Raw genomic sequence first — 24835 nt, 5'->3', positions numbered from 1 at the left:
GCACAGCAAAATCTCCTGGTAAATAAACACCCCCAGGTTGATGTTGAGAGGAACTGCAGGGCACTGCATGAGGAAACTGTTAAAGTGGTGGGACGTCTGAGAAGAAAGCTGAGGCATAGCATGGACAATATTATCCTTAGAGACTGAAGTCTCTGAGAGGGTATCCTTATCTCTAGACATTAACATATTATCTAGGCATGTGGAACAAAACTGTACAGGAAGGTGTGACTTGAGCCTCCTAGCAGTACAAACATTTACCACAAAATATAGTTATGTTAGACTCAGAGTCCCATAATAAAATATATTGGTTCCCAAAAGAATTAAAAATTATCTGGTTCAAAATTAAGTTCTCTGTAATTTTAAAGGAAAATAAATGAAATCTGCAGAAATAAAACTTAAACATAAAAATTTAAACAATAAACTAATCCCCGGCACCACTATAACCTCAGCTACTGCTGAGGGCTTACCGACTAGAAAAACCAAAGCGAATCTTGCTGTAGGCTATGACCGCAAGTAGATAGCCACAAAATGCTCCAACGTTTAAACTGTTCCGTTAGAGAAGGACCTCTGCTCTCCTTAGAGTGCAGGAGGTGATTGGCCATAAGAACGGCAGGCACGCAGCCCAGGGATGTGCACTGACAGACTTGGAACAGAGTCAGAGAGGCTGAATTTTCATATTTTGTGCGCCTAACCTTTTCTTTAGTGATTTATTTTTTTTAAGTTTTAAACAAGCTTTATTGAGTTTGGCAAGAAAATACATATAACACCAGCAGTGTACATAGTGTGTTAAAACAAATAACTGGGGTCCTGTCCACCTTATTTGGCAGCCGGGACCGCCACAGAAGTGATATCGGTAGTACAGATTATTCATAGAGAAAATAATATAAGCATGGTAAGTCCAATAGTTTATCAGTTTTCTTGCTTTTTTTGTTTTAAGAACAGAGCTATAGCCTTTGAGCTTGTATCCTCGAGCTAGTGAGCTCGTGGTGTTTAAAATTGCTATAGTCAGTTAAAACATAAACTTAGGGATTTGACATCAGGTATTAGGTAAGGGTATGCACATCTAATTTCAGCACGCCTTGAGCCATGCTGCTGAAAGTGTCTCAAGGTCTGGACGTCTTCACTCGTAGAGGAGTGGTAACAAAAGAGTTGAGAGTGAGATAAGAAAAGCCAGCTGAAGAGAAAGGGGGGGAGGGAGAGAGGGGGGAAAGGTAGGGTGAGTCACATGGAGGAGATTTACTAAGTGTTGCCTCAGAGTTGTTTGAGTGTGGATTATAGCCGTTTGCCCTCCCAAGGCTAGAGTCATCATCTCATGTGTAGCCCAGCCTCCCGGTTTTAAGGAAGTGTAGCGCTCCAGTCTGAGAAGGTCTTCTACCTTAAGTCTCCATTCCTGCACAGTCGGAGCTTGAGGGCTCCTCCAATGTGCAGGGATGAGTCCCTTTCGCTCCGCTCAGCATTATGAGAAGGAAGTATGTGCTTATTCCGCTCCCACGACCTTGGGCAAATCGTGGAAAATCCAGATATGTTGGTTTGGGAGTATGATGAATATCCAAGATTTGCTCATTTCTCCAGCACCCTTTCCCAGAAAGGCGTTATTTGTGGACAAGTCCACCAGATATGAAGGGAGAGAACCCTCTTCTCCGCAGCCCCTCCAGCATTTCCCGTCAGTGTTAGGATAAATTTTTTGCAATCTCTGAGGTGTTAGATACCATCTACTAATTAGGTTTGTAGTGCATTTCCAAGGAGTCTCGCGGAGACAGAGGCCCTCTTGACTTTTCGAAAGATCTTAAGCCAATCCCCAACGGATATGTCACTCCTAAATCAGTCTGCCACTGAGAAGTATAAGTCGGGAGGTCAGCACCACCCTTACTTAGTAAGAGCTGGTATAGATGAGAGATTAAGTGAGTCGGTGTTTGCTGCATCGTGCATAGTAGCCTCAAAGGGCGTTCTGTTTCTCGTCAGCGCTTCCCGATCCCTGCAAGTATTGAAGAAATGTGTGACTTGCGGCCATCCTGTACCAGGATGTAAAGATCGCGTGATCCCACTCAACTAGCTCCGCGTGTGTCTTGAGTTTATTGTTTTGGAGGGCATTATAGAAAGCGACATCCGCTAGGGCGTAGCCTCTCCCCACCGAGCGTTTCGTGAGCTCCATTCCCAGGTCTGGGGTTTTCCCACAGGAGGGGTATTTGGTGAGTATGAGTGGACACGTGAGTGCTCTCATCCAGCACCCGCCCCCCATAACCGTCAGGGTGTCGTTTATCAATGGGTACAGAGCAAGAAATGGCGGGCGGGTTGCCGGGCAGAGATCCAGGTCAGCGCCCCCGAGTTACCACGTTGTAGGATTTCGTTATCTATACGTATTCCAAAGTTTATCCTGGAATTTCGACTCCACTCCACTACTCTCTGGAGGAATATCGCTTTTTTGTATTCTTTTAAGAGCGGGACTCCCAGACCGCCTCTGTCTCTGGGCAAATATATTGTAGACTTTCTGATTCTGGGTCTAATTCCGCGTTCCAGATATAAGCTCCAATGCCTACCTGCAAGCGTTGGAGATAGTGTGAAGCCGCGACCGCAGGGATTGTCTGCATTATATAGAGAACTCGTGGGAGCACATTCATCTTAACGATTCCTATTCTACCCAAACCAAGAAAGCGATTTGCTTTTTCCAGTTGGATAAGTTCCCTGAGAACCTCATCACAGATTTTTTTATAGTTGAGGTCAATGATTTCAGGGGATGTTGGGGCGTGATAGCAACCCTAAGTAAGTGATGTTATTTGTTGCGACTTTTATCGGGCAATTCACTGTGGATGCAGCAAATTTGACCGTGGGCTCAGTGATGTTTAAGATTTCAGGACTTATAGGGGATTAAGGAGGAAGTTAGACAAGACTCCATATTCTTTGAAGTTCCCCAAAGCTGCACCCAATGATTCATCGAGTCCGCTAAAGTTAACAGGACATCGTCCGCATACATCGAAAGCTTGTGCTCGATGCCTCCCACCTTCAGGCCTTTCACCGCTGTGTCGGCCCTGATCTTGGGTTGCTAGGACCTCAATCGCGAGAACGAACAAGAGGGGAGACAGGGGGACACCCCTGTTCTAGTCCCGTTTCTGATTAGAAACGTCTCAGAGAGGGTACCATTAACCCTCACATCGAGCGTTTGGGGTCGAATATAGAGACATAACTACATTGATAAACCCAGGTCCGAAACGAACCTGTCCAGTGTCAGTCGGATGAATTTCCAGCTAACCCTGTCAAAACGCTTTCTCCGCGTCGGTTGTGACTAGGGTAAGCGGTAGGTGATGCGTATGGGCGTATGTTATTAAGCTGCTGTACCTTGAGGGGTGTTATCTCTAGCCTCCCGGAGCGGGCACAAAGCCCACTTGATCAGCGGAGATCAGCTCAGGGAGAAGTCTGTTTCAGACGGGTGGCCAAGATTTTTGCTAGTATTTTTACGTCGGAGTTAAGAAGGGATATAGGCCTGAAATTTTCAGCCTATCGGGAGATTTCCCAGGCTTAGGAATTACTGCTATATGTGCTTCCAACATGGAGGCCGGGAGTCTGGGGAGATTCCAGTAGGGGAGGCAAATAGGCTTGTTAACTCTGGGGATGATGACATCTGAGTAAAACTTTATAATATTTCAGGCCCGAACCCGTCGGGCCCAGGGCTCTTGCCCACTGGGGAGGTCTTTAATTGCTCTTTGGGACTTCGTCTGCTGTGATTGGAAGCTCCAAGAGTTTCCTGTCTTCCTCCGATATCGAGGGGAGATCAGCGGCTCGAAGATAGGCACTGGCAGCCTCGTCCGCTTTCAGGCGAGCAAGAGAGCTTTCCCCGACGACTGTGGGATTTTCTAAGTTATAGAGGGATTCAATAGTAATCTCCTGAAATCTGCAGCAATGGAGTCTGCATCAGCCCGGATACTCCCGTCTGCGGCTACAGTAATGAGGACATAGGCTTTGACTTTTTTCCTGGCAACCGCCCGAGCGAGCAGCTTCCCAGGCTTGTCCCCCTGTTCGAAGTATTCTGCCGCAGGCGAAGAGCCTGCTTTTGATAATCCTCCTGTAAGAACTGCAGGGAGATCTTTCTGGCCGCATTTAGTTGTGCCAGCCCCGTTTCGTCAAGTGGGGATCGTTTGTGACATTGTTCCCATTTATCTACCTGCCGTCAGGAGATTGTTATATCGGTCCCTTCCTCATTTTTTTTGAGTCTCGCTTTGCGTTCAATCATAGGCTCTGATGGTGCACTTATGCGCTTCCCAGATGGTGGGGCCGCTTATCTCGTTGTTCGTGTTTAAGCAAAATAATTCTATCAAGGATTTCCTGATGTCTGTGTTAAAACACCGGATCATCTAGGAGGGTGTCGTCAAGTCTCCACACAAAGGGGGTGATTGGCGTGTTGGGCCATTGAATGGTGCAGCAACACTGGGGCGTGGTCGGACCAAGTGATCGTAGAGATTCTACTAGATTTGGTGATAGTTAGGCCAATAGAGTCTGTGAGTAAATAATCTATCTAGAGTATTTACGATGAGGGTGTGAGTAGAAAGTAAAGTTTTTGTCAGTGGATGGTGGGTGCGCCAGATGTCATGAGCTCCCATCTCCGCCAGGGAAGCGGACATTCGTTTAAATGTTTTATTCGGGGTGCTGGAGAGGCTGCTGGAGGTGTCCAGGGTGGGATTGAGGGGGGCATTAAAGTCTCCACCGAGATATAGGATTTCCTATTTGCATTTCTAGGATTTACGGGCGGCCCTCTGGAGAAAGAGATGCTGAGAGTGTGTGGGCAGTATAAGTTGGCTAAAGTAATGGCCTGTTATGTATGGTGCCGGTGAGCCACAAAAGTCTGCCCTCAGGATCGCGATAGATGTTTACAAGTTGAAAGGGTACCCTCCGCACTAATGATTATCCCCTACTCCATTCTTCTTTTTTGTAGCCGAGGCAAAATAGGCTAGAGGGTATTGTCGGCTGTACCACTTAGGTTCATGCATTAACTCAAAGTGTGTTTTCCTGTATGAACACTAGGTCCCCGCCCCATTCTGTGCAAATTCCTCATGCGAGAGTGAACCGTACCCTCCTGCGCTTGCATAAGACTAGCCTTGGTGTTGCACATCAGAGTTAAGTGACTCTTGTTTCTCTTCCACCTGTATGACACAGTGGATTTAGTGCTCCCTATGTCCCTTTTAAGCCTCCCCGAACATGCTTTTAAAATCTTGCATAGCGTTCTTAATGTCCTCTTTGGAGGATAAGTGCGTAATGTCATCCCTTGTGAGATATCCGAGAGAGTTCATGTTAGATCTGTGCTCATGAGTATGGACAGCTGGTGAGGGGAACTATTGTGTCATGAGCTGGTCTGGTAGATGATTGAGCAGGTTCAGCAGGTATAAGATAGTTATCCATCACAGAAGGCTGTAAAGTCTTAGGAGGTTTAGGAGTTCTTTTACTAGCCATTGTAAATGTGAGGTTGATTTTTATAACAGGCAAACTGTCTTGCTCATGTGAAACCAAGTGGTGTAGGCCTGGGAAGTCTGTTTTGTCGTGTGCTTAAAAGGGGTCAGGCTGCGGGAGTTTAATTGCGCCCTTCTTTCACATGCAGAACGTCTGTGGGGAGCTGTTATTAAATGTCAAAACAGGGACTATATGTTTCCCCACATTTGTGTGCTTCAGTGGTCCCCACTGTACGGTTGTCTGTATGAGGGCCAGCTGATACCCCCTGTTACAAAGGTATAGGCATCTAGTTGCGATCACTCTCTCAGGTTTAATTAAAAAAGTAAGTTTCTCTAGGGCCAGACAGGTGCACCGGTGATGAGTGGAAGTAGTAGTTTGTAGGCCTGTGGCCAAACTCACCCTCAGATTGATCTCCACACCAGGCCCGTAGGATCCACACATCTGCTGACCGTCGATTTTCCCCTGCACACAGATGATGTTCGCGGGGAGAATAGGGTCTCACGTGTGTTCAGTGCCTTGGTCATACACTGCTGTGTCCGCGGGAGGCCACGTGGTTGCCGGCTCTGGTCACCGCTGATAGAGAACGGCACGGCACCTCCGCTACGGACTTTGGAACAGCCTCAGAGATCCTAAGAAGGCAGGTGACCCCTTGTTTTTCCAGTGCGTATGCACTCGGGGCTCCGTGTAGATAAACGCTCCACTGTTAGGTCCGGTACTCAGACAACGTAGCGCGCAGCCTCAGGGCCGCAAAGTGTCAGAAATCACACCTCTGTTTATAAATCTTCGTATGGTTGGGAAGCCGTGAACCCTAAGGCTTAGGGAAGCAGGATCGGAGCTTTTTGTGGCTTGAATTCTTGGCGGATCAGTTAGCTTATTAGCGATTTCACAGGGGACTACGGAGCTCTGTTAGTTAGCAGCCATCTCTGATCGTGGCTAGACTCCGCCCCCTTTAGTGATTTATTTTTAGAGTGCACTGTTTATCTTCATTTGATGCTCTGCTGAGCCTGGGAGCAGCTCTAAGCACGAGCTTTATAATTAATGCAGTGCAATTTACATATTTTGTATGTGTGTGTGCCTGAGTTTTTGTGTGTGTGTATGATTGTTTTTGTGTGTGTCTGTCTGAGTGTTTTTTGTTTGTGTGTCTGAGTGTTTTTGTGTGTGTGTTTGAGTGTTTTTTTTTGTGTGTGTGTGTCTAACTGTTTGTGTGTGTGCCTGAGTGTTTTTGTGTGTGTGTGTGTAAGAGTGTTTTTGTGTTTGTGTGTGTCTGAGTGTTTTTGTGTGTGTGTGTCTGAGTGTGTTTCCGAGTGTTTGTGTGTGCATCTGAGTGTTTTTTTTTCTTTTTTTATTATTCGAGGTTTGTAGTAAGGCATACAAAGATCTTGAAACAATAAAACATAATAATATTGGGATACAATTATGATACAAAATTTTTAGGTGTACAATATATATCTGAAAGAAAGATTCAAAAAGAGCATACATTGATGATTAACTGCCAAATTATCAATATACCTCAAAATGACACCGGAGGCAAACTTTTTGGACCTCATCTATAAATATTTAAAGTTTAGGAGGTTATTACCAACTAAGGAGACCACTTTTGGGTCTCAATGACAAACCTCTTTTTATAATTTTAATAAGAGCTATAGTAACACTCTTAACTGGCCTTTTGAAGCTAAAACATTCACCTCCACTATTAGTAAAATTAAAGCTGCTCACACCTACTGGGTAAAACAGTATATTGTCTTTAAATGGGGTCTGTGAAGTGAACAGTTAGAGTAATAAGTGAACAAACCATGTAGGGTCACCTAATGATAATGAGTGTGCTGACCAAAAGGCTTGAAGACCATTCGGGCAAGGGCTGCATATAAGATATAAGATATAATGTTAAGCACACGGACAATGCAGTGGTAGTAGGATTGAGATAGCATAAATTAAGTGTGTACTCTATGGCAATCATGGGAGATTAACCTGCATAGATAGTGTGTTTGAAGTGAATCATGCACAGGTAGAGAGTGTAAAAAATAAAGTATTTTGGTAGCGTTTCTTAGGTGATCTAAAAACAGATAATGGTATAACTTGTATATTTTATGGAACTAAATTTGTGGTGCAAATTAGTAGGTTTGAGCGCCTATTACTAAATACAAAGCTATAGACTTTACCAGTGGATAAAAATACTATGTATCCCTCTATGAGGATCCTGACCGACATTAGACCACAAGTTCCCATTTCAATGATCGGCATTCTAGTATTTCAACAATATATTTTGCTTTATGCTGTGGTAGGCTACAATAATGCAAGAGCAATCAACCCCACCATCCCGGCCGCAGATGGCGAAGCCACCCCCGCCTATGCAAGATGTTGTTAAGATACCACAGAGAATAAAGAGTACACTAGCTATCATCCACTTTCATCATGTTAATAATTAGATATTTCAATGTGGTCAGGTCCTCACTATTAATATAACTTGAAAAAGAACTGTTTAGGGAGGTGTCCGTAATAATAAACATTGGCCCAACAAGGCTTCATTATAAATATTAAGAAAAGGTAGGTTCAACAATAGATAACATAAAAACTTAACAGAGATAGCCGCTTCATTCATATCCAATGTGCTTGTAAAGTTCAGCGGAGCCATGTGTAAAGTTCCTTTTGTTGATTTCAGCCAACACCAGTACGATTGCATTTGTGGTATCTCAGGTATACCCAGGGTATTTGTGCCTCTGTGAGGGTCCCTTACTTCTAGGCCCCATAGGTTGTGACGGCTCAGAGGGTGATGTATGGCATACGATTGACCGAGCAATACTCCGGTAGTGTAACGACTTGAGTATAGAGGAGAATTAGCACCAACTTGTTGGCTTACAGTCTTTACGAAAATATATGCTATTCTCTTAGCGACCATTGTGCAGGAATCATCCTAAAATGCTTGTAATCACTAGCTATCTGCCCTATGATCCTGAGCCTTGCAGCATTGAAGTCACTGAACTCTTTTGTGGAGAGCGGAGTTTTGCTTCTCAGCGAGCCGTCACTATGCATCACTGCAAACGGAGCTAGATCACCTAGAGTTTCCTGGGCTATTTCTGAGGTGCTTAAACTGGTTGAGTCCAAAACAGTTTGCAGAGTTTCTGCAAACAGAGCCTGGTAATTCTCAAGTAGAGCCCTGATTTCTTCCAGTAGGTAATAAGCAGATGCCATATTTATCGTGTTTCTAGCAGAAGGTAGGTGTATTTCAGCAGTGAAAGCTGCGTAACGACAAGGCTGATGAGTGCTTTGCCGGGGGTTCAAATGAAGGCCTCAACCTTAGAAATGGCTCCGGGCGCTCTTAGTTACAGCTATCTCGGAAATATTTAGCCCATCCGGTATAGATTCTTTAGTGGGTTTCAGGTCTGCTTGTAAAGCACATAGATGGGTCATTTGGTATATGTTATCATTCAAGATGGCTGAGATGCTGGAGCGACTGAACATGGGCCCGCTGCCCGGAAGTTCCCCCATCTGGAGTGTGCGGGAGGGGTGACCACCATAACTTACCGCACCGGGTGACACCAACCCTAGGTGACGCCACTGCTGTAAACTGTAAAGATTAAAAAGAATGATAGATTCTTTGTATTAATAGAAGCAGAAAGATGAAGCAGTTAACTGACAGGAAGGCAGCCGTAAAGAAACAGCAAAGGAGAAAGACACGCCCACAAGTTGGCGGAAGCGCTGAGGAGAATAATAAGAGATGTCAGAGTGGTGAAGTCCTTTGATAGAGGAAAGTCAGAGAACTGGAGAAAAGTAATAGGCAAGCAGAGAAAAGTACAAGGTAAGTAAATAAAATAAGACAAATAGTTACAGAAAACGAGAACGGAAAAATTAAAAAAAAAGACACAGATAAAATAAAAATGAAAAAAAAAAAAAAGTGGGGGAAAATAAGGAAAAATAAGGAAAATTGAAGCAAATAAGGAGCAAGTAAAAGTAAAAAGAAAAATGATATATATATAATAAATTTATAAACAACGTAATTAAAGATAAAACGAGAAGAAGAGAGAATGGATAAATAGAATACACATTGCTTTTATAGGATAAATGACATAATGTTAAAGGGACATTCCGGTCAAAATTTAAATGCACATAGATATATTGCATATTTTATAGAAACATATTTGCAATATACATGTACTGGTAAAAATGCTTCTAGTTAAAGTTATCACTGTTTTATTACCATCATTTTTTCTCTGCACGTGAAGCATAGCTAGATATTCTTAGTGCACCCAGCATTTAAATTACTGCAGCTGCTTAGAGCACCAGTGGGGCTTGTCAATATGTCATCACAACCAAATTGAGTCATAGCCAGATGGTACAAGCACATTAGGCTCTCTGAGCAAGTGATGTGCTTTAAAATGCTGGTGCATGGTGCATACTTAAATACACTTTTGAAACAGCTATGCCCATTTGCGGGAGCACGATAATTAACCAGCCATTACAATTGGTTATTGCTATCACAAGCTCTCGGTAGAAATTACTGCTCTAAAAATTAACCAGAGATCAGATCTCTGCTTGTAATATGGCTCCAAATGCCCTCAAAATAGAGGGCATTATAGTTTTTTATTAAAAACAAAAGTACATTTTTTTTAATTAAAAAAACTGTACTGGGCAGTTTTGGGGCTTTAAAGGGACAGTCAAATCCCAAAATAAACTTTCATGATTCAAATTAGGGCATGTCATTTTTTTTTTCAAAATAATTTTTATTGATATCACACTCAGAGGTACAACAAAAAACCACGATAAAGGTAATTACCTTAATACAACATTCATGGAACAAATATGAATAAAGTTTACACATAATCCATAGACTACGACTTTTCAGTCCAGTGTACCTAAAAAAAAACTACTTTATAAGTTGGGTCTTGAATTTGACCTATCTTTAGTTTGACTCCTTGTACTGATGTATTTTAAGGATCACCTCTATTTATAATCGCCTCTGATCATAACATCGTTTGTATTAACCAACCCCCCCTCCCCCCGCCGCCCCCCTCCTCCAAACAGAGAAAAAAAAGAGGAAAGAAAGAAAAGAGAAAAAAAAAAAAAAAAAAAAAAAGGGATCAAAGAATTAAAGGGTAAGGATTAACCTCGGCTCTCTCTCCCTCCCCCATCCCCCACCCCAGTGTTGGGAATCGTATAAGTTGGGATACATTTTTACCATACTCCGAGTAATACCAGTTCCGAATTTTCTAAATGGAAAAATCATATAGTCAATCTCAGTTACAGAAAGGGTCTTATAAATAGCGACCATTTTAAGAAAAAACTTTCTAATATCTCCTTCGTTATTCATGTCCGTGTCCCTCTGTTCTAGTATACACTGTTTTTTTTAAACAGTTTTTTCACTTCCATGATAGTTGGAGTTACATTCGTTTTCCATCTTTTAAATATTAAATATCTAGCTGCAATTATTGTCATATTGATTAGTTTATGTTGTGGGTGTAGCTTCCCCTTGTCTTTCCTTAAGAACACATTATAAGTCAAAGAGAATTCTAATGGAGAGATCTTAAGGGAGTTCTTCAACCAATATTCTAGTTTCATCCAGAATTGACTTACTCTAGGACAGTTCCATATCATATGAACAAGGTCAGCTGCGGGTTTCGAACATTTTGGACATTTATTAAAATCTAAATTTCCGCATCTGAGACCTTTTTCTGGGGTAAAGTATGCCCTATAAAGGAGTTTCACATGTGACTCCCTCCAGGTAGAAGATAGTGTTATTTGTGCTATTCTAGTAACGCAACTCTGCACAAGGCTGTGGATTAATGTTTCCATCATGTGCTAAGGTGTTCCACTCTGTTGAAAGTTTCTCCAAATTCAATCGGCCCTTAAGGGAGATAAGTAACTGGTAACATGGAGTGATAGGACAAGTGTCCCTTTTTCCACCATGTTTAACCACCCTTCAAGATTCCCCAGGACCATGGTCTATTTACTTCCTTCCGTAACTCTTCTACAAAATGTCTAGCCTGGTAGGTACGCAAAGAATTCTTTATTAAGCAGATTGAATTCTTGTTTTAATGACTCAAAAGTTTTCACACACTGGTTCTTCCTTATCAATGAATTGAATAACCCTACCCAAGCCTAAACTGTGCCATCTTAGGAACACTGCTGAGTGTATAACCTGCTAGAAATTGAGGGTTACCTACAAATGAAAGGAACTTTGACACTCTGCAGTCCAGGTCCATGAGTTTAACACCCATTTTCCCACCAGCTCTGTATAGGATTATATATAGTTTTAAACCCTTTCTAGCTCTTGAGGTATTGATTTTAATTTACAAATGCGTCAAAGCCATTGGTAGAAATGGGTAACAAATACTATTTTCTAGTTCGTTATTTTGTAACATAATCCTTAGACAGGAACCAATCTGCTACTAGTGCGTGCTAAGAAAACATAGTTATAAAGACGCAGATCTGGGAGTGCAAAGCCCCCCATAACTTCGAGGTAGCTGTATCTTAGAGAGAGCAATTCTTGGGACCCTTGCCTTGCCAAATAAAGTTTTCTCAACAGAGTATTTCAGTGTCCCGAATATCCTTCCCCCTTGAGTATAATTGGTAACATTTTTGTAGAATGTACAGCAATTTTGGCAATAAAACCATTTTAAATAGGGCTACCCGACCTGAAATAGATAGGGGGAGGTTTGCCAATTTTTCAATTTCTGCTTGGATGTCTAGAAGTATGGGGGGAATATTAAAATCATAGAGATTTTCTATGTTTGAAGGTACTAAGACGCCCAAGTATTTAAATGAGTCAGAGACTGTTTTAAAAGGGTATGTTTAAAGACGCGTCATTTTTCTTCCTTAACCAGAGAAATTCCGATTTTGAGTTATTTATTTTATATCCTGAAAAGGATCCAAATTGACTGATAATGTGATAATAGTACTGGGAAGGTTTTTTTTGATATTAGATAAATATAAGAGAATATCATCGGCATATAAGGCAATTTTAAGCTCCTTTCCTTCGAATTTTTATGCCTTCTAACTTGTGTCCTAACTGCAATTGCCAGAGGTTCTATTGAGAGATCAAAAAGCAGGGGAGAAAGAGGACATCCCTGGCGTGTTCCCCTCTCCAGCGTGATTTCTGGGGAGAGTATACTATTAACTAACAACCTTGTATGAGGTTTATTATAGAGATTCCTTATAAATTGAGAAAATTTACCTTCAAAACCAAATTTGGACAGAGAGTGAATTATATGATCATAATGTATAGAGTCAAATGCTTTTTCAGCATCTATTGAAATAACTGCCATGTCAGGGGTGTCCCTCTTCCCCTCCTCCCGCCCCTGTGAAAAATAATCCACAAGTAACAAAATCTCTCTTATCTTTGCAGATGAGTTGCGGTTAGCGAGAAATCCTGCTTGATCAGTATGAATAATAGAGTTTAATAAAGGTTGTAGCCTATCTGCTAACACAGAGGTTAAGATTTTATAATCTGTGTTCAAGAGAGCTATAGGTCTGTAAGAACCTTTCAGACTAGGATCTTTCCCCTGCTTAGGTATTAAGGTTGTATTTGAAGCCGAAAAGGAGGATGGAATTTGAACCCCGTCAATATAGATGGCATTATACATTTTGCAAAGGCTCGGTACTATCCACTGGGAGAGAATTTTGTAGAATTCGTTTGGTAACGCATCTGGACCCGGTGTCTTATCCAATGCAAGTTTAAGAATAGCTCTCTCAATTTCAGATTCACGAATAGGGGTATTTAAATTTTCCCTATCTTCTATTGTAATAGTTGGGAGAAACATAAACTTTCCAATTTATGTTTATCACCAATTTTGCTTTGTTCTCTTTGTATTCTTAGTTGAAAGCTAAACCTAGGAGGTTCATATGCTAATTTTTTAGACCTTGAAGGCCGCCTCTAATCTAAATGCATTTTGACAGTTTTTCACCACTCGAGGGTGTGTTTCATATAGATAACATTGAGCTCATGCACGTGAATTTACTGTGGAGTGAGCACTGATTAGCTAAAATGCAAGTCTGTCAAAAGAACTTAAATAAGGGGGCAGTCTGCAGAGGCTTAGGTAATTACATAGGTAAAACGTATATTATTATAACTGTGTTGGTTATGCAAAACTGAGGAATGGGTAATTAAGGGATTATCTATCTTTTAAAACAACAAAAACTCTGGTGTTGACTGTCCCTTTAAAGTTAAATACATATTAACACATAAATATATATGTATATAGTCATAAACATATATGTTTAAAAACATGCTGCCCATCGCTGTGCTACATATCCCCATTTGCTGCGCAAGGTTCTGATGCCATCTGTGATGACATCAGAACTAGGCTCCCATAGGAGCCTATGGAAGCGATATTTAGCGCTCCACTTGTAATCTAGCCCTATATCTTTTATTAGAAGCATTTTTGCTATTACATATATATTACAAAAATGCTTTTATTCAAAACTGAAATGCATCCATGTGGATTCCAATTTTGACTGAAATGTCCCTTTAATAAGGCAGATAAGGAAAATAAGCAAAATATAGAGAAAAAATAAAAAATAGGATTTTAAATGCACTGATAATCGCGAAAGTTTTTTTTTTGGCTTAGAAAATGAATTCAACTTATCTGCATGGAGCAGCAAGAAGAAAGGAAGTCCTGTTACTGTTTAGTCAGTTTATGGACATTCAGACAGTTCCTATTGGTTGTTTTTCTCAGCAACAAGAATAACTGCCTTTTTATTGCCATTTTATTTTGTGCTATGTGTTGAAACTTTCTGTATTTTTAAACATTTATTGTTACTTTAAAAAGCTGCATGGAGGGAATATCTACCTCCAAATCTCCCGTGTCTCAAGTATATCACAATGAGGAATGTGGGGCTAAATCCTTCTGCAACATCTTAAAATACCACTAACATTGGATTTTCTTACCCCCATTATATAATTTTTAAATTAGGAAAAACTTAGACCTAGACCAGGGGGTCGACCCGATATAGATCGTAGTTTGCGGCGCAAGCGAGGGAACCCGCGTCGCCCGCAGTTTCAGCTCGCAACTCGAGCTATCCCATATACTGCGCCGTCAGATGCTAACGTGCCGTAAGTCGGATAAACCAGCGATGTCCAGAAATCTGCGCAAGTACAAAATTTCTGGCGTCGCCAGTGACTTACGGCACGTTGAAACTGCCGGCGCCTACAAAACCTGACTAAAGTCTAAATCACCCGCACTGTCTAACACGCCTCCCTAACATAGCCCGACACGTCTAACACGCCTCCCTAACATAGCCCGACACGTCTAACCCCTCTATCCGCTATCCCCCCCTCACTATCCTAACATAAAATATGTATTAACCCCTAAAAACACCACCGCCGCTCCCGGAGCCCGCACAACCTAATAAAATTATAACCCCTAAACCCCCCTACAGTGAGCCCCTCAACACCGCCGCCATCTACCTTACCTACCCCCTAAAGTGGGACCTTACCCAGCCGCTATCTATTTTAAAATTATTAACCCCTAATCTAATCCCCCTATACCGCCGCCAGCTATATTAAATTATTTAACCCCTGAAATACTAAACTATCCCTACCACTAAACCTAAGTCTAACCCTACAAATAGCCCTGAAAAGGGCTTTTTGCGTGGCATTGCCCCAAAGTAACAGCTCTTTTGCCAGCCCTTAAAAGGGCTTTTGGCGGGGCTTTGTCACAAAGTAAACTGCTCTTTTGCCTACAATCTACACCCCCCTACACCGCGGCCACCTATAATAAATGTATTAACCCCTAATCTAATGGTTCAGCCAATCGGATTGAACTTGAATCTGATTGGCTGATTCAATCAGCCAATCAGATTTTTCTAACTTAATTCCAATCGGAATTCGACGGACGCCATCTTGGATGACGTCATTTAAAGGAACCTCATTCGTCGGGAAGTCGTCGTGCCGGAAGGATGCTCCGCGGCGGAGGAGCGAAGAAAGATGATTGAAGATGCCGATTTGCTTGAAGACATCGCCGATGGAAGAAGACTCTCTGCCGCTTGCTGGAACACATCGCCCGGATGGAAGAAGACTTCACTGCCGCTTGCTGGAACACATCGCCCGGATCGGATGAGGAGTTCGGCCCGGCTGGGTGAATACAAGGTAGGGAGATCTTCAGGGGGGTAGTGTTAGGTTTATTTAAGGGGGGTTTGGGTTAGATTAGGGGTATGTGGGTGGTGGGTTGTAATGTTGGGGGGGTGGTATTGTGGATTTTTTTTGCAGGCAAAAGAGCAGTTTTTCTTTGGGGGCATGCCCCCACAAAAGGCCCTTTTAAGGGCTGGTAAGGTAAAAGAGCCTTTGAACTTTTTTTTATTTAGAATAGGGTAGGGAATTTTTTTATTTTGGGGGGCTTTATTATTTTATTAGGGGGCTTAGAATAGGTGTAATTAGCTTAAAAATCTTGTAATCTTTTTTTTATTTTTTGTAATGTAGTGGTTTTTTTTTGTAATTTAGTTTAGTTTATTTAATTGTATTTTTAGATAGATATTTGTAGTTTATTTAATTTATTGATAGTGTAGGTGTATTTGTAACTTAGGTTAGGATTTATTTTACAGGTAATTGGGTAATTATTTTAACTAGGTAGCTATTAAATAGTTAATAACTATTTAATAGCTATTATACCTAGTTAAAATAATTAACAATTTACCTGTAAAATAAATATAAACCCTAACATAGCTATAATGTAATTATTAATTATATTGTAGCTATCTTAGGGTTTATTTTATAGGTAAGTATTTAGATTTAAATAGGAATATTTTAGTTTATAATATGAATTAGATTTATTTAATAAGAATTTAGTTAGGGGTGTTAGGGTTAGATAGAGTTAATATAAATACTATAGTAACTATATTAACTATATTAACCTAATATAATTAGGGTTAATATAGTTTAATATATATAATGTAATAACTATATTAACTATAATATACTTAGGGTTAATATAGATAATATAGCTGGCGGCCGGGTAGGTAGATTAAATTAGGGGTTAATAATTTTAATATAGATGGCGGCGGTGTAAGGGGTTCACATTAGGGGATAGATCAGTTAGATGGTGGGGGTTTTAGGGGCTCACAGTAGGGGGTTAGTTTATGTAGATGGCGGCGGTTTAGGGGTTAAATACTTTATTAGGGATTGCGGCGGGGGGATCGCGGTTGACAGGTAGATAGACATTGCGCATGCGTTAGGTGTTAGGTTTTATTTAGCAGATCGCGGGTTGACAGGGAGATAGACATTGCGCATGCGTTAGGTGTTAGGTTTATTTTAGCAGCCAGTTTAGGGAGTACGGGGCTCCAATAGTCAGCGTAAGGCTTCTTACGGCTGCTTTTTGTGGCGAGGTGAAAATGGAGTAAGATTTCTCCATTTTCGCCACGTAAGTCCTTACGCTGTATATTGGATACCAAACTGCGCGGGTTTGGTATGCCTGCCTATGGCCCAAAAAACTACGGGCGACGGCAGAAATATACGCGCGTAACTTCTAGGTTACGCCGTATATAGGATACCAAACCCGCGCAAATATTGGCGTCGCCAGCTTTTGCGGGCGACGATTTTTATCGGATCGACCCCCAGATATGCAAAATGTGAGGAAGTTATGGTGTATGGAACTCTGAATGCAGGAACAGATACAAAGAACAAATGCAAGTCTTTTTGAAAGCTTTACTGATTGATAAGTAAAAGAATAGTTGGTAGTTCAGTTTGAAGACCACAGAAAATGCCTTATGCAAATCACTAAAGTCTTTTAGCAGTAACAAAGTTCAAAAGACACTGGTGTTTAAATTGAACAGCAAAAGGTGAACAGTAGGCACAGCTGGCTTAACGAAGGCTGCCACTGGTATGGTAGACACAGGTTTCTCAGTAGGCACAGGATACCCAGCAGGTACTGTTGGTGAGAGTGTCATGGGATACCCGATAGGTACAGCAGGCACATCTCAGGAACAAGGTGAGCATACATTAGTATCATGTTATTCTTCTTGACTTTATGGAACCAGGTGAGCATAGGTAGGTGCAAGGTAAGTATGCTTTTTTCTCAGGAGCAAGGTGAGCATACACAGGAATCAGGTAAGTATGCTTTGGTTTCAGGAGCAAGGTGAGCATACAGAGGTATCAGTTAAAGGGACATGAAACCCAAGTTTTTTCTTTCATGATTTAGAAAGAGCATACAATTATAAACAACTTTCTAATTTACTTCCGGATGGAAGAAGACTTCACTGCCGCTTGCTGGAACACATCGCCCGGATCGGATGAGGAGTTCGGCCCGGCTGGGTGAATACAAGGTAGGGAGATCTTCAGGGGGGTAGTGTTAGGTTTATTTAAGGGGGGTTTGGGTTAGATTAGGGGTATGTGGGGGGTGGGTTGTAATGTTGGGGGGTGGTATTGTGGATTTTTTTGCAGGCAAAAGAGCAGTTTTCTTTGGGGCATGCCCCCACAAAAGGCCCTTTTAAGGGCTGGTAAGGTAAAAGAGCTTTGAACTTTTTTTTATTTAGAATAGGGTAGGGAATTTTTTTATTTTGGGGGGCTTTATTATTTTATTAGGGGGCTTAGAATAGGTGTAATTAGCTTACAAAATCTTGTAATCTTTTTTTTATTTTTTGTAATGTAGTGGTTTTTTTTTGTAATTTAGTTTAGTTTATTTAATTGTATTTTTAGATAGATATTTGTAGTTTATTTAATTTATTGATAGTGTAGGTGTATTTTGTAACTTAGGTTAGGATTTATTTTACAGGTAATTGGGTAATTATTTTAACTAGGTAGCTATTAAATAGTTTAATAACTATTTACTAGCTATTATACCTAGTTAAAATAATTAACAATTTACCTGTAAAATAAATATAAACCCTAACATAGCCTATAATGTAATTATTAATTATATTGTAGCTATCTTAGGGTTTATTTTATAGGTAAGTATTTAGATTTAAATAGAATATTTTAGTTTATAATATGAATTAGATTTATTAATAAGAATTTAGTTAGGGGTGTTAGGGTTAGATAGAGTTAATATAAATACTATAGTAACTATATTAACTATATTAACCCTAATATAATTAGGGTTAATATAGTTAATATATATAATGTAATAACTATATTAACTATAATATACTTAGGGTTAATATAGATAATATAGCTGGCGGCCGGGTAGGTAGATTAAATTAGGGGTTAAATAATTTTAATATAGATGGCGGCGGTGTAAGAGGGGTTCACATTAGGGGATAGATCAGTTAGATGGTGGGGGTTTTAGGGGCTCACAGTAGGGGGTTAGTTTATGTAGATGGCGGCGGTTTAGGGGTTAAATACTTTATTAGGGATTGCGGCGGGGGATCGCGGTTGACAGGTAGATAGACATTGCGCATGCGTTAGGTGTTAGGTTTTATTTAGCAGATCGCGGGTTGACAGGGAGATAGACATTGGCGCATGCGTTAGTGTTAGGTTTATTTTAGCAGCCAGTTTAGGGAGTTTACGGGGCTCCAATAGTCAGCGTAAGGCTTCTTACGGCTGCGTTTTGTGGCGAGGTGAAAATGGAGTAAGATTTCTCCATTTTCGCCACGTAAGTCCTTACGCTGTATATTGGATACCAAACTGGCGCGGGTTTGGTATGCCTGCCTATGGCCCAAAAAACTACGGGCGACGGCAGAAATATACGCGCGTAACTTCTTAGGTTACGCCGTATATTAGGATACCAAACCCGCGCAAAATATTGGCGTCGCCAGCTTTTGCGGGCGACGATTTTTATCGGATCGACCCCCCAGATATGCAAAAATGTGAGGAAGTTATGGTGTATGGAACTCTGAATGCAGGAACAGATACAAAGAACAAATGCAAGTCTTTTTGAAAGCTTTACTGATTGATAAGTAAAAGAATAGTTGGTAGTTCAGTTTGAAGACCACAGAAAATGCCTTATGCAAATCACTAAAGTCTTTTAGCAGTAACAAAGTTCAAAAAGGACACTGGTGTTTAAATTGAACAGCAAAAAGGTGAACAGTAGGCACAGCTGGCTAACGAAGGCTGCCACTGGTATGGTAGAACACAGGTTTCTCAGTAGGCAACAGGATACCCAGCAGGTACTGTTGGTGAGAGTGTCATGGGACTACCCGATAGGTACAGCAGGCACATCTCAGGAACAAGGTGAGCATACATTAGTATCATGTTATTCTTCTTGACTTTATGGAACCAGGTGAGCATAGGTAGGTGCAAGGTAAGTATGCTTTTTTCTCAGGAGCAAGGTGAGCATACACAGGAATCAGGTAAGTATGCTTTGGTTTCAGGAGCAAGGTGAGCATACAGAGGTATCAGTTAAAGGGACATGAAACCCAAGTTTTTTCTTTCATGATTTAGAAAGAGCATACAATTATAAACAACTTTCTAATTTACTTCTATTATCTATTTTGCTTCATGCTCTTGATATTCTTTGCTGAAAACATATCTAGATATGCTTAGTAGCTGCTGATTGGTAGCTGCACACAGATGCCTCCTGTGATTGGTTCACCATGTGCATTGCTATTTTTTCATTAAAGTATATCTAAAGAATGAAGCAAATTAGGTAATAGAAGTAAATCGGAATGTTGTTTAAAATTGTATTCTCTACCTTAATCATGAAAGAAAATGTTTGGGTATAGTGTACCTTTAAGTATGCTTTGGTCTTAGGAGCAAGGTGGGCATAAACAGGTACCAGGTAAGTATGCTTTAGTTTTCAGGAGCAAGTTGAGCATACACAGGTATCAGGTATGTATGCTTTGGTCTCAGCAGCAAGGTGAGCATACACAGGAGCCATGTAAGTATGCTTTGGTCTCAGGACCAAGGTGAACAAGGTAAGAGGACAATGACTCAGCCCAGAGTGATGGGCTGTGTGAGTTTTTATTGGAGCTCCAGAACCTCAGTCCTCCAGGTGGGAGTTATAATTGGGACATGGCCCCTTTAAATCTGCATGTCTAGAGAGCTGCAGTTGAAGGCAAGATGGAGTCTAGGCATCCCTCCAGAAGGAGGGCGGCACTCAAGGTGCTCCCGACCCAGTAAAGGTAAGTATCTGTACACAAAATGTGGTAGGCAGATTTTTCACTTCCAGGTTAAAAAAATGCACAGCTCCACCACCTTTTACAAACATCCCCTTAATAAATTACATTTTCTGAGAACTTTAATACCGTTTAAATGCCTATGCAGGAAGGATGCCACATTATCACTATCTAGGTGGATCCTAGATGATTGTTTGTATGAACCATTACCTACCTAAACCCAGAAATGTCAGGAATAATTGGGGCTTGTCATATCTCCTCAAAAGTGGTTAAAGCTATTTTATAACCTCCGTATATCCTCTTCTTCATCACATGTGTTAGAAACTAATTATAAAGTAATGTCATGTTGGTACCTAGTTCCCGTTCTTTTAAAAATTCTATTCCCTAGATCTTCTCCTAAATGTTTGAGGGACTGTGGAGAAATAGGTACCATGGCTCATATTTGGTGGTCGTGCCCCCTCCTGTCTAGTTTCTGGGGCTTGATTCACTTTTTAGAAACTTACTGGTAGAATCATTCTCGCTCACACCTTTGATTGTACTATTACATAATAATACTAAACATACCTGTAAAATCAGATTATCCCTACTACAAATTGGCCTAAACAGTGTACGTTCATTGATTGCTAGGCATTGGAAGTCGGACTCTGTCCCCAGTCTCCCCGAATGAAAGAGATAACCCAATAATTGATTGTACTCAAGGAGTTCTCATACCTTAGACGAAACAAATTGATTATGTTCCAAGATATTAAATTCTATTGGTAAATATTACAAACAGATTAGAATTTAGGCCACTCAGGCCTTCAGTCATATACACATAACAGGACACCCCCTCACCACTATTATCCCTTGCTCATTCTCCTCCTCTATTTTTCTTCTATCTTTATCCCTTCCTAAGTCTGGTTTCCTTCCCTTCTCTGAATCCCCATTTCATACCTCCTTTCCCTTTTCATTTTCATTATTACAAATGGTTCTGGTTCTTGTTACTCTAATACTGAAATGGACTTCATTATACTGTTCAGATACTGCATTATCTTAGCAGCATTTACCTTGTTGGTTTATACAGACTGTTTGGACTGAATACAATTTTTTTTGCTTTTATAATCTCTGCAGCCATCTCTTACGGATAAATAGTTTATCTGTGGATTAGTAAAAAAATATTTAAGCAAACTATGAGTATCTGGCCTTGTGAAATCAATAAATATGTTAAACATATACTCAAGGATACAGTTTATTCAATGTAAACACATTTTGTAGTATCACATTCCATTGAGTTGCTTGACTTTTTAAACATTTGCTCATTGTTAAGTTAAGGCAAAAGTACAAACAAATGAATGACTACCTTATAGATGTCAAACAAAACATTCTTTATAAAATCTGACCTTGACAAAGCAATAAAACAAGGGGTTAAAAATTACTTTTAAATTTATATGCCTGTAAAAATTCTCTCAAGCCAATACAAAATAATATTTAAGCACTTTTCTGATTAAAGAACAAATACTACAAAGCAACATCCAACTTTCTATTTAACTCTTTCAGTAGAATGGCTGTAATGTACAGTACTTTGCATTTGAATCTGTAACCTTTTCTCTTTAAATGCTGGCATGTTCTCTTGTTTGGAAGATCAATGGTGTTTTTATGTGGAACTACCTACATATAGGTGTCTAGCTATCTAACTTTATATAAACTTCAAATGATAAGTATTGGTATATGGGCCTGACTCAGTACTTTATCTCACAACAAGGTTCATTCGAATCCATTAAAACAGTTTTTCTTAACTCCAGTCTTCACGTAGCCCTATCAGGCTAGATTTTCATGATATCTTAACTGGAGTACAGGTGAAGTAATCAGCTGATTAGTGAGAGCAGGTTAGTCATGATGTTTACTGATCAGCTGATTATTTCACCTGCGCTCCAGTTAAGATATCATGAAAATATGGCTTGTTAGGGGTACTTGTTGAGGACTGGAATTGAGAAACACTGCTTTAGATTAGAAGATATGTGTAGAGAGCAGTGCTCCCTCTAAGGCCACATTTTGTGAACTGTCTGGCATTGAAATAGTTAATTAGAGAACCGCACCCTGCAGTTAGCAAACACTACACAATGCAAACTGCAGGGAAGGGTTCCCTTATTAAGGGCTAGATTACAAGTGGCATGGTATATTGCGTTTTTGCGATTGCAAAAACTCTGCTAGAGTTAAGCTTTTTGCGCTAGTTAAAAAAAAAATATATTTTGTGCAAGTAGTAAGCCAACTAGCTCAAAAATCTGAACATTGAATATTGAGTGTTCATTCATGTACTCCCCCATAGAAGTCCATGGAGAAAAAAAAGTATATATATATATATACATCTTTAGCAATGTATATGTATGCATCTTTATGTTAAAGTATTTTGGCAGGATTTTTTTCTAACACACGAGATTTGTAATATTTTTTATTATATAGTGTTATTATGAGTGCAACTATACCTTGTAATGTATCTTTAAAAAGTGCTTTGTGCATCTTTTTAGTTTTGGAAAACAGTTAACCACAACTCTGAGATTGCAGTAAGAATTGTAGATTTTCAACTTGTAATATAAGAGCAATTAAAACGGATTGCGAAAACACGATATCGCCTGCGCCTCACTTGTAATCATTCACTGCTGGGTCGATCACAAAATGTGGCCTTAGAAGAAACTCTGTCAGAGAGCTTAATTTTTTGTAGCGTTTTCAGTTTTTACACAGTTACTGTGCATCAATTTCAATTGTTTTTTTTTTAACTTTGCAAAAACCTGTCTCATACTATATTTTGAGACTCCTTACTAATAGTATTTCAATCAAAAAACCTTTATGGCCAAGATTACAAGAGGAATGCTATAGATAGCACAGGATTCATTATCCATATCACAACACTATGCTAAGAATAGAACACAATCTGGTATTATAAGTCAATGGTAAAAAAAAATTACCGGAGAATGTTAGCGCAGAACACCATATACGTTCAATGGATAGTGCAGGGTGCTATTATCGTTCATATTACAAATGAGTCAAAGGTTGTACTCAAGCACAACACATAACAGCACTTAGAAATTTAGCGTGACTGGATTGCAAGGGTTAGAATATATGCATAATAAAAGACATGTATTCTATAATTTAATAAATATATAAATGTATATATATATATATATATATATATATATATATACATATAAAATGTAAATATGTGTTTATTATTAAAATAAGTGTTTAAACAGTTATTTAAAGTACCTCTGATGAAAAAGATCAGCAAGTCTTAAGGATAGATTGGTTCATAGTGAGTTTAGAAGAGCTCCTGATCCTATAATGTGGTTGCATATTATCCCTCAAAAAAGGGATGCGCCCCATTTACAAAATGTACATACTGTCCTATGTACATTTTATAATCTGGGGGGGGGGGTTATAATAAAACAATGGACAACCTGTTTAACTGTTGCAGTTGTGTACTTGCTACACTATTACTGCCCCAGATTATATTTTGGGAAAATTTAAATGTAGTTCAAAGATAGGATTAGAAAATAGTAAAATGACATAAAAAATGGGGACAGTATTGATTAAAATGAATTAAAAATAATGGGCATTAAACAAATAGCATTTAATAGATAGAGGAGGACATTTTGATAAATTCCTACTGCAATGTGAAATTAAATGGATGGGCACTTTAAATACTCTGGAATTGTTAGGTCTAAATAATAAAACAGGTATTTTTTATGTATTTTGGCAATAAATAAGAACGCCTGAGTGATGTATTTGTGGTTACTCTTAGGTGTAGTTATATTTCATCCACACTTCTTTATTTAAATAAAAGTTTTTGTCACATTATGTGCAAAACTTTATAATGCATGCTGCTCCCCTAGCACATGCAGTACACAGTCATACAATTTTAATTGTGGGTGATGATGTCACAAAAGTATGTACAACTTTTATATCCCTTTAATGATCAATTTGTATCCCCATTTTCCTGTAATTGAACTTTAGAAGCCATGCTTTTCCATTTCCCCTAGAGAGGCTGAAGGCCATACTACAGACTTCTGAACTTTGACACAGCGATTGCTTGATTAATAGGGAATCTTATTTATATGTATCCATAATTTACTACATTAGAAGATGAGATAACAAATACTCAAGAGACTTTTCAAGGGGTATGTACTTGGTCTGTAAACAGTGTAAATTTAGCTAGCAAATTGATAATTTTAGATGATTTAAAAACAGTTATTTTGTATGCAGATATTTTGGTATACAATATATGCATTTGTAGAAAATTAGTTTAATGTCCCTTTGGGACATTAAAGTGCAAAAAGAAAAATGCTCTAATACATTAGATCCCAATAGTGCTTCTCTGGCCCTAAGCCTACCTAGGTATGCCATTGATAACAGAAATAAGCTGAAAAGTATCTTAAAAGGACATCCT

Source organism: Bombina bombina, chromosome 5 (assembly GCF_027579735.1).
Source record: "Bombina bombina isolate aBomBom1 chromosome 5, aBomBom1.pri, whole genome shotgun sequence".
Classification (NCBI taxonomy): domain Eukaryota; kingdom Metazoa; phylum Chordata; class Amphibia; order Anura; family Bombinatoridae; genus Bombina; species Bombina bombina.
The sequence above is the reverse complement of the archived record's forward strand: the minus strand, read 5'-3'. Positions refer to the sequence as shown.